The following is an 11,194-nucleotide window of genomic DNA, read 5'->3' as shown; positions in this document are numbered from 1 at the left end:
GAGCAGTTCCGGTGACAACGAGGATTACAAGTGCAGTAAGACTAGTTGGAGGCGCTGCTAAAATTCTTGCAGCTTTACACTTAAAATGTTAAAACAAATTAAAAGGTCACCAGTAAGAAGACAAAAATTACGCTTCGCTACCTCCTGATTTTTTATACTAAAATAGTAGCAGACGGCGGAGCGTGGCAGGAGTGAGAGTTTCGACAACACTCACCGCTGAGAGCAGTCCGTTATGTGTTTACTAACTTAAGAACTTTAGCAATAAGATACAGTCGTTCATCTATCACTGTCATTCACACAGATACGTCAACTCTGACCTCTCTAATAATACTTGTATATCTGTGCTACTGTGACACTGTAATCTCCTTTGGGATCAATGAAGTATTTATCTACAGTTGAAGAAGATATCATGCTTTGTTCCCGTCGTAATTTGTAACTGTGATTTTCCTTTCTTTTGTCTACCTGGTAGAACAGTTTTGTGTGATTTTAGCTGTTTTTCTGATGGGAGTCAAAAATAGTTTTTAACGAATTTAAAACCACAAGAAGATGTTTCTTACTCATCCATGAAGGATTTGTTTGCATTCTAATTACAAATATTCCCACATCTGATCCGCTGATATATTTCTTAGCATTTCCAACCGGATAAGCTAAACCAAATCATTTTATATTAGTCTGAACTTTGTGCTATTATTCTTATATTAAACCCAATAAGGTACTGATAATTATTTTTCAAGTTTTCTTAATCCTTTGTACATAATTATATTTCCAACTTTTAAGCTAGTGTTTCATTCCATTAATTTCAGGATAATGATAGAGAAGGGTAGGTCTAGTCCTCAGTTTGGGATTCTAAATAGGTGCTAGAGGTGGGCGGCATTGAAAGGTGGTGGTGAAGTAGCGAGAGAACAGAATTTGTATGTTCCTGTAGAATAGAAGGCAAGGCTAACAGGTTTAGGAGACCTTGGATTTCTTGAGGTATTGCATAAAGGTGCACAGTAAGCAGGCAACAAATGAGGTGCTTGAAGAGTATAAGAAGTGTGTGTGTGTGTGTGTGTGTGTGTGTGTGTGTGTGTGTGTGTGTGTGTGTGTGTGTGTGAGTGTGTGTGAGTGTGTGTGTGTGTGTGTGTGTGTGAGTGTGTGTGAGTGTGTGTGTGTGTGTGAGTGTGTGTGAGTGTGTGTGTGTGTGAGTGTGTGTGTGTGTGTGTGAGTGTGTGAGTGTGTGTGTGAGTGTGTGTGTGTGTGTGTGAGTGTGTGTTTGTGTGTGAGTGTGTGTGTGTGTGTGTGTGTGAGTGTGTGTGTGTGAGTGTGTGTGTGTGTGTGTGTGAGTGTGTGAGTGTGTGTGTGTGTGTGTGAGTGTGTGTGTGTGTGTGTGTCTGTGTGTGTGTGTGTGTGTGTGTGTCTGTGTGTGTGTGTGTGAGTGTGTGTGTGTGTGTGTGTGAGTGTGTGTGTGTGTGTGTGTGTGTGTGTGAGTGTGTGAGTGTGTGTGTGTGTGTGTGAGTGTGTGTGTGTGTGTGTGTGTGTGTGTGTGAGTGTGTGTGTGTGTGTGTGTGTGTGAGTGTGTGTGTGTGTGTGTGTGTGAGTGTGTGTGTGTGTGTGTGAGTGTGTGTGTGTGTGTGTGTGAGTGTGTGTGTGTGTGTGTGTGTGTGAGTGTGTGTGTGTGTGTGAGTGTGTGTGTGTGTGTGTGTGTGTGTGTGTGTGTGTGTGTGAGTGTGTGAGTGTGTGTGTGTACATGCGCGTGCAGGGGGAAATCAGGAAAGCTAAAAGAAGGCATGAAGTTGTTCTGGCAGACAAGGTGTAGGAGAATCTCAGGAGTTTCTACAGATATATTAAGAACAAAGGGATAATAAGGAATTATAAGGAATATTCCAATTGAAGATCAGCATGGTCATCTACTGCATGCACAGAGCAGAGAACTGAGACAAAACAGTAATATAGAAGCATAGAAAACCTACAGCACAAGACAGGCCCTTCAGCTCACAAAGCTGTGTCGAGCATGTCCTTGCCTTAGGACTACCTAGGTTTACCCATAGCCCTCTATTTTTCTAAGCTCCATGTACCAATCCAGGAATCTCTTAAAAGACCCACCACCACCAGCAGCAGCCCATTCCACGCACTCACCACTCTCTGCATAAAAAAACTTACCCCTGACATCTCCTCTGTATCTACCTCCAAGCACCTTAAAAGATGTGCCCTCTCGTGCTAGCCATTTCAGCCCTGGGAAAAAGCCTCTGACTACGCACACAATCAATGCCTCTCATTATCTTCAACACCTCTATCAGGTCACATCTCATCCTCTGTCACTCTTATCTAACCTTTTTCACTTCCAACATGAGGCCTGAGATGTTAATTCCAATTTTCCCTCTATAGATACTGTCTAAGTTGTTGAGTATTTATAGCACATTCTGTCTTTATTTACTAAATTGATATCAGGTTTTATTTTGTTCATTATTAGGGATTGCACAATTGCAAAATGGTCTAATAGCTGCAATGATATGAGTTGATTCATTAAGAGAGCACATGAGCAGTGGACTAGTGATGTGATTTTTCATTGTACTTTTTTGGATCTTGCTATAACATTGGCCTGGTACTGGATAGGCTTGATCAGTGTCAACCATTAATTTTCACAGAACTCTCACATCAGGGCCAGAGGGTTGTGGATTCAAGCCCCACTCCAGGGATGGAAGTAGAATAAATGAGGTTGGCAGCGAAGTACAGAACGAAATGAGGTATTAAAAAAAAGGTCCAATCTACCCCACCAAATAGACAGAAAGCATCCTATAAGACTACTTTTTATATAAATGCAAGTCCTTTTTGTCAGAGCTACATGCAACACACATAGAATGCTGCAGGAGCTTAGCAGATCAGGCAGCATCTATGGAGGGAAATAAACGGAACGTTTTCATCTGAGAACCTTTTATCGGGACTGAAGAGGATGGGGACAGAAGCCAAAATAAGAAGGTGGAGTGAGAAGGAGATAAGGTGCCCTACATCTTACAATACACCAAGTGTGGTCTGACTATTGGCTTATGAAGCCTCAGCTTCACATCCTTGCTTTTGTATTCTAGTCCTCTTGAAATGAATGTTAACATTGCATTTGCCTTCCTTACTGCTGATTCAATCTACAAGTTAACCTTTAGGGAATCCTGCACAAGGACTCCCAAGTCCCTTTGCACCTCAGAGTTTTGAATTCTCTCCCCAGTTCGAAAATAGCCCACACTTTTATTCCTTCTACCAAAGTGCATCACCGTGCACTTCCCTAGACATTATTCCATCTGCCACTTCTTTGTTCATTCTTCCAATTTGTCTCAGTCTTTCTGCAGACACCCTGCTTCTTCAACACCACCTGCTCTCCCACTTATCTTTGTATCATCTGCAAACTTGGTCATAAAGCCATCATTGCTTCTTCGATCTCATTGACATACAACATGAAAAGAAACAGTCCCCACATTGACCTCTAATCACCCAGTAAAGGTACCTTTACTCCTACCACTGGCCTCCTGCCATTCAGTCAATCCCTTTCCACGCTAGTATCTTTACTTTAATACCATGGACTCTTATCTTTTTAAACAGTCTCATATGAGACACCACATCAAAGGCCTTCTAAAAATCCAAATAAACAACATCCACAGAGTCCCTGTTGTCTATTCTGCCTGTTATTTCTTCAAAGAACATTTCATTAACATTGTCTCCTGCCCTGCAGTGAAGTTCCTATCCTCTATCTAATTTTTGGGATTCTTTATCTTTATTCTTTCTCCTCCCATTCTATATTTTAATATTGTGCCTATCTGCATCTTCATTTTTGATTTTCACTTACTCAAATTGACCTTTTGCCTCATGGTTCATCACTATGTTAGCTGAACCTTCACTCTGAGTCTAACAAGTTAGTTGGTTGCTCAGATAAAATTGAATCCTAGCACCATTTAACAAAGTAATGATTCAAGGAAACACAGGTACAGGGATGCCAAGACTACTTCTTTTATATGCAAGGATTAACGCCTGGATTAAAAAAAAGTACTCCTGAGAAACTCAGGTAATGAGATGTTAGTGATTTGACTTCCATAGAACACAATGCTATAAGTCAGTATTTGACCATTATCTATCATTTTTGAAATTTCCATCTTAATGAAAGCATTTATGGTTATTTCAAGTCAAGTCACTTTTATTGTCATTTCAACCATAACTGCTGGTACCGTACATAGTAAAAATTAGACAACTTTTTTTCAGGATCATGGTGTTACATGACACAGTACAAAAACTAGATTGAACTACGTAAAAAACAATACAGAGAAAAAAAAAACACACACAACAACTACACTAGACTACAGGACTGCATAAACTGCACAAAACAGTACAGGCAATACAATAAATAATAAACAGGACAATAGGGCAAGGTGTCAGTCCAGGCTCTGGGTATTGAGGAGTCGGATAGCTTGGGGGGAGAAACTGTTACATAGTATGGTCGTGAGAGCCCAAGTGCTTCGGTGCCTTTTCCCAGACGGCAGGAGGGAGAAGAGTTTATATGAGGGTGCATGGGGTCCGTCATAATGCTGTTTGCTTTGCGGATGCAGCGTGTAGTGTAAATGTCCGTGATGGCGGAATAGAGACCCCGATGACCTTCTCAGCTGACCTCACTATCTGCTGCAGGGTCTTGCGATCTGAGATGGTGCAATTTCCGAACTCGGTAGTGATGCAGCTGCTCAGGATGCTCTCAATACAACCCCTGTAGAATGTGATGAGGGATGGGGGGTGGGAGATGGACTTTCCTCAGCCTTCACAGAAAGTAGAGACACTGCTGGGCTTTCTTTGCTATGGAGCTGGTGTTGAGAGACCAGGTGAGATTCTCCGCCAGGTGAACACCAAGAAATTTGGTGCTTGAATTTCATATAAATGTCAATCTGTAGCGATGTGCTACACACAGCGCTGAAATAACAACACACAGTCAGTAAGTCATTTCGAGACTAGCTTATTCAAACATCGCGGTGCTGGTATTTAAATCTCTAGCGCCCACCCTCTCTGGGTGGAAATGACATCAAAGGTGCATTACCAAAGTCTCTCCCCGCGCGCTGTCTATTTGTGAGCTGGTTCGCCTGCGGAGAAAGTGGGTCGCCACATAACCCCCCCCCAGAACCGGCAATACACCCCCCAATGTCCTCAGTCTAGGTCGGACTCTGTTTGGGAGGTCTGCCTCTGTGCCGCGGTGCCTGAACCTCGACTGGCTGCGCCAAGTCCACATGGGCTGGTTTGAGTCAGTCCACCTTGAAAACCTCTTCTCTCCCCCCAATGTCCAGAACGTACGTGGACCCGTTGTTGTTGATCATCCTGAACGGCCCCTCGTACGGCCACTGTAGTGGTGCCCGGTGTCCACCCCTTCGTACAAACACAAACTTACAGTTTTGCAGTTCTTTGGGTACATGGTCGGGGTCAGTCCATGCTGTGAAGTTGGTATGGGGGCCAGGTTGCCGAGCCTTTCACGTAGTCTGTCCAGGACTGCTGCGGGTTCTCCCTCTTGCCCCCTTGGGGCTGGGTTGAACTCTCCCGGGACGGCCAGGGGCGCGCCGTACACCAACTTGGCCGACGAGGCGTGCAGATCCTCTTTGGGCGCTGTATGAATTCCAAGCAGGACCCAGGGAAGCTCATCCACCCAGTTAGGTCCTCTCAGGCGGGCCATAAGAGCCAACTTCAAATGACGGTGGAAGCATTCCACTAGTCCGTTCGACTGTGGGTGGTAGGCAGTTGTGTGGTGCAGCTGAGTCCCCAACAAGCTGGCCACAGCCGACCACAGGCTGGAGGTGAACTGGGCACCTCTGTTGGAGGTAATGTGGGCCGGTACCCCGAAGCGTGCTACCCAGGTTGCAATCAGTGCTTGGGTGCAGGAATCGGCAGATGTGTCGGTGAGCGGGACTGCCTCTGGCCACCTTGTGAACCGATCTACCAGCGTTAGGAGGTACCGCGCTCCTCGGGGCACTGGTAGGGGGCCCACGATATCCACGTGAATGTGGTCAAACCTCCAGTGGGTGGGTTCAAACTGCTGTGGCGGGGCTTTAGTGTGCCGCTGTACCTTGGCTGTTTGGCACTGCGCGCACGTTCTGGCCCATTCGCTGTCCTGTTTGCAAAGTCCGTGCCACGCGAACTTGCTGGAGACCAGCCGGACGGTTGTCCTGATAGGTGGGTGTACCAAACCATGTATGGAGTTGAAAACTCGCTGCCTCCAGGCTGCCGGGACGATGGGGCGAGGTTGGCCGGTAGCCATGTCACACAGGAGGATCCTATCACCTGGGCCTACGAGAAAGTCCTGCAGCTGCAAACCCGAGTCTGCAGTCCTGTAGCTGAGAATCTCGTCGTCTGCTTGCTGCGCCTCCGCCAGTGCTGCATAGTCCACCCCCAGGGACAGGGCCTGGACAGCTGGTCTGGAGAGTGTGTCCGCCATGACGTTGTCCTTTCCCGAGATGTGCTGGATGTCTGTCGTGTACTCCGAGCTGTAGGACAGATGTCGCTGCTGGCGAGCCGACCAGGGATCGGACACCTTCATGAACGCGAAGGTCAATGGTTTGTGGTCCGTGAACGCGGCGAACGGCCTGCCTTCCAAGAAGTACCTAAAATGCCGGATTGCCAGGTAGAGTGCCAACAGTTCCCAGTCGAAAGCACTGTACTTGAGCTCGGGTGGTCGCAGGTATTTGCTGAAAAATGCCAGGGGTTGCCAGCGACCCGCGATGAGTTGCTCCAGTACCCCACCGACTGCCGTGTTAGACGCGTCCACTGTGAGGGCGGAAGGGACATCCATTCTGGGGTGTACTAGCATTGCGGCATTTGCCAAGGCTTCTTTCGTTTTAATGAAAGCGGTGGCGGACTCCTCATCCCAGGTAATGTCCTTGCCCTTACCCGACATCAGGGCAAACGGGGGCGCATGATTCGGGCAGCTGAAGGGAGGAAACGGTGATAGAAATTTACCATACCCACGAATTCCTGGCAGCCTTTGATTGTGTTGGCTCGGGGGAAATGGCGGACTGCGTCTACGTTAGCAGGCAGAGGGGTTGCCCCGTCTTTAGTAATCCTGTGGCCCAGGAGGTTGATGGGTGTCGAGCCCGAACTGACATTTGGCCGGGTTGATTGTCAGGCCGTATTCACTCAGTCGGGCGTAGAGTTGATGGAGGTGGGACAGATGCTCCTGACGACTGCTGCTGGCTATGAGGATGTCATCCAAATAGATGAAAGCGAAGTCCAGGTCACGTCCCACTGCGTCCATTAACTGCCGAACTGTCTCTGCAGCATTCTTTAGGCCGAACGGCATGCGGAGGAACTCGAAAAGGCCGAAAGGGGTGATGAGTGCCGTTTTAGGGACGTCGCCCAGATGCATCGTGATTTGATGGTATCCCCGGATGAGGTCCACCTTGGAGAAGATCTGTGCGCTGTGCAGGTTTGCTGCAAAATCCTGAATGTGCGGCACAGGGTAGCGGTCCAGTGTCGTAGCCTTGTTCAGCCTGCGGTAGTCGCTGCATGGTCTCCAGCCCCCTGTTGCTTTGGGCACTATGTGCAGGGGGGAGGCCCATGGGCTGTCGGACCTCCGTACGATCCCCAATTCCTCCATCCGCTTGAATTCCTCCTTTGCCAGGCAGAGCTTTTCTGGGGGGAGCCTTCATGTGCGGGCGTGGAGGGGTGGTCCCTGGGTCGGAATGTGGTGCTGTACCCTGTGTCTGGGCATGGCTGCCATGAACTGCGGTGTCAGAATCGATGGGAAGCCCGCCAGGAGTCTGGTGAAATCGTTGTCCGACAGCGTGATGGAGTCCAGGTGTGGGGCCGCAACTTGTCTTCACCCAGGGGGAACGTCTGGAAAGTCTTGGCATGTACCAGTCTTCTCCCTTGCAAGTCAACCAGCAGGCTGTGAGCTGGCAAGAAGTCCACCCCCAGGGGTGGTTGGGTCACCGCGGCCAGTGTGAAGTCCCATGTGAATCGGCTGGCGCCGAACAGCAGCTGCACTGTGCGGGTGCCGTAGGCCCGTATTGTGCTGCTGTTTGCGGCCCTCAGGGTGGGTCCTGGCTTCCTGTTGTAGGTGTCGTACCCTGTCGGGGGCAAGATGCTGATCTCCGCTCCGGTGTCGACCAAGAAGCAGCGTCCCGACCTTTTGTCCCAGATGTACAAGAGGCTGTCCTGGTGGCCAGCCACCATAGTCATTAGTGGCAGCTGGCCCTGGCCCTGGCAGGGCGGGCGACAACGGCAGGCTTTTGTGCCCCACTGCTGGTGGTAGAAACACCACTGTTCACTGGCCTCCTCACTCCTGTCTCTGTGTTGTGTGCGCTCCCTTGCCGGGCCTGGTCTGGTCACGCACACTCTCCCTCTTGGCTTTCCACAGGACGTCTGCCCGGTCCGCCACTTTCTGGTGGTCACTGGAATCTGCGTCGGCCAGCAGCAGATGTATGTCCTCGGGCAGTTGCTCCAGGAATGCTTGCTCGAACATGAGGCAGGGCTTGTGTCCGTCAGCCAGGGACAGCATCTTGTTCATCAATGCTGATGGCAGTCTGTCTCCCAAACCGTCCAGATGCAGCAAACGGGCACCCCGCTCACGCCGTGAGAGGCCAAAGGTCCCAATGAGCAGCGCCTTGAATGCTCCATATTTGCCTTCTTCCGGGGGCGACTGTATGAAATCCGCAACCTGGGCGGCCGTCACTGGTCAAGGGCGCTTACCACATGATAGTAACGTGTGGTATCAGAGGATATCTGCCGAATCTGGAACTGGGCTTCTGCTTGGCTAAACCACACACATGGTCGCAGTGTCCAGAAAGTCGGCAGTTTTAGCGAAACTGCGTGAACAGATGAAGAGTCGGTCATCTTTGGTCCAAATCCTGTTTGGGCCGTCGGGATCACCAATGTGCTACACACAGCGCTGAAATAACAACACTCAGCCGGTAAATCGTTTCGACACTAGTTTATTCAAACGTCGCGGTGCCGGTATTTAAATCCCTAGCGCCCGCCCTCTCCGGACGGAAATGACGTCAGAGGGGCATTACCGAGGTCTCCCCCCGCGCGCTGGCTATTTGTCAGCCGCTTCGCCTGCGCAGATAGTGGGTCGCCACTAATCACTATTTTTAAAGCTGCTTCACATACTGCTGTTTTTATGAAACATTTATTTGAAATATTAATCTAAATGGAAAAGAGCTAAAACAGACAAACACAAGATTCGCGTCACGTTAGCGCAGTGGTTAGTGAGATGCGATTACAGCTCGGGGCATCGGAGTTCAATTCCGACATCATCCGTAAGGAGTCTGGTTGTCCTCTCCGTTGAATGCGTGGGTTTCTTCAGGTGCTCCAGTTTCCTCTTACAGTCCAAAGATCTATCAGTTAATTTCAAAGTACCTGTTGGTAACCTGCTGAGAGTATTTTGCACCACTTACACTAAACATGCAAACTTTATTGAAAAAGTGGGTTTGTTTTCAGTTGACAAACGAGGAAATATGCAGATGCTGGAAATACAATCAACACACACAAACTGCTGGAGGAACTCGGCAGGCCAGGCAGCACCTATGCTGTTTCGGACCAGGTCCCTTCGGCAGGACTGGAGAAAAAGCTGAGGAGTAGATTTTAAAAGTTGGGGGAGGGGCAGAAGAGGGAAACAAAAGGTGCTAGATGAAACCCGAAGGGGGAGGGATGAAGTAAAGAGCTGGGAAGATGATTGGTGAAGAGATACAGGGCTGGAGAAGGGAGAGTATGATGGAAGAGGACAGAAGGCCATGAAAGAAAGAAGGGGGGGGGGGGAAGCACCAGAGGAGGCGATTGGAGTGCAAGGAGATAAGGTGAAGAGGGAAAAGGGGATATCTGAATGGGAATGGGAAGTGGCCACTGGGAGATACTGCTTTTTCTGGCATACAGAGCGTAGGTGCTCGGCAAAGCAGTCTCCCCATCTATGACGGGTCTCACCAATATACAGGAGGCCACACTGGGAGCACCGGTCACAGTCTATGACCCCAAACAGACTCACAGGTGAAGTGTCACATCACCTGGAAGGACTGTTTGGACCTGGATTATACTTCCTCCCACCCTGTTACTTGTAAAAATGCCATCCCCTTCTCTGAATTCCTCTGTCTCCGCTGTATCTGCTTTCAGGATGAGGCTTTTCATTCCAGATCAAAGATGTCCTCCTTCTTCAAAGAAAGGTGTTTCCCTTCCTCCACCATCAATGCTGTCCTCACCTGCTTCTCTTCCATTTCACACACACCTGCTCTTAACCCCATCCTCTTGCCACCCTACCAGGGATAGGATTCCTTTTGTCCTCACCTACCACACCACCAGCACATAATTTTCTTCAACTTCCTCTAACTGCAACAGGATCCCACCATGAAGTACATCTCTTCCCCCCCCCACCCCACCCACACACACCCTTTCTGCTTTCCACAGGGATCGCTCCCTACGCGACCCCCTTGTCCACTTGTCCCCATTCCTGCCACCAATCTCCCTCCTGGCACTTATCCTTGAAAATGGAACAAGTGCTACAGCTGCCCAACACCTCCTCCCTCACCACCATTCAGGGCCCTGAACAGTTCTTCAAGGTGAGGTGACACTTCGCCTGTGAGTCTGTTGGGGTCACACACTGTGTCCAGTGCTCCCATTGTGAACTCCTGTATATCGGTGAGACCTGATGTAGATTGCGAGATCGCTTCGCCGAGCACATCTCCCAGTGGCCACCCATTTTAATTCCACTTCCCATTTCCATGTCCATCCATGGTTTCCTCCACTGTCGTGATGAAGCCACACTTAGGTTGGAGGAACAATACATTGAATTCTGTCTGGGTAGCCTCCAACCTGATGGCATGAACATTGATTTCTTGAACTTCTGGTAATGACCACCCCTCCTTCACCTTTCCCCATCTCCTTTTCCCTCTCTCACCTTATCTTCTTGTCTGGCCATCGCCTCCCCGGTGCTCCTCCCCTCTCTTCTTTCTTCCATAGCCTTCTGTCCTCTTCTATCAGACCTCCCCCTTCTCTAGCCCTATATCTCTATCACCAATCAACTTCCCAGCTCTTTACTTCAACCCTCCCCCACCTTTTAAATCTACTCAACTGTTTTTCTCCAGTCCTGCCGAAGAGTCTCGGTCCAAAATGTCCACTGTACTTTTTTTCCATAGATGCTGCCTGGTCTGCTGAGTTCCTCCAGCAGTTTGTGTGTTTTCCTTTGATTTCAGTTGAGCCTAACTTGTCTCACAGAATC

Source organism: Hypanus sabinus, chromosome 1 (assembly GCF_030144855.1).
Source record: "Hypanus sabinus isolate sHypSab1 chromosome 1, sHypSab1.hap1, whole genome shotgun sequence".
Classification (NCBI taxonomy): domain Eukaryota; kingdom Metazoa; phylum Chordata; class Chondrichthyes; order Myliobatiformes; family Dasyatidae; genus Hypanus; species Hypanus sabinus.
The sequence above is the reverse complement of the archived record's forward strand: the minus strand, read 5'-3'. Positions refer to the sequence as shown.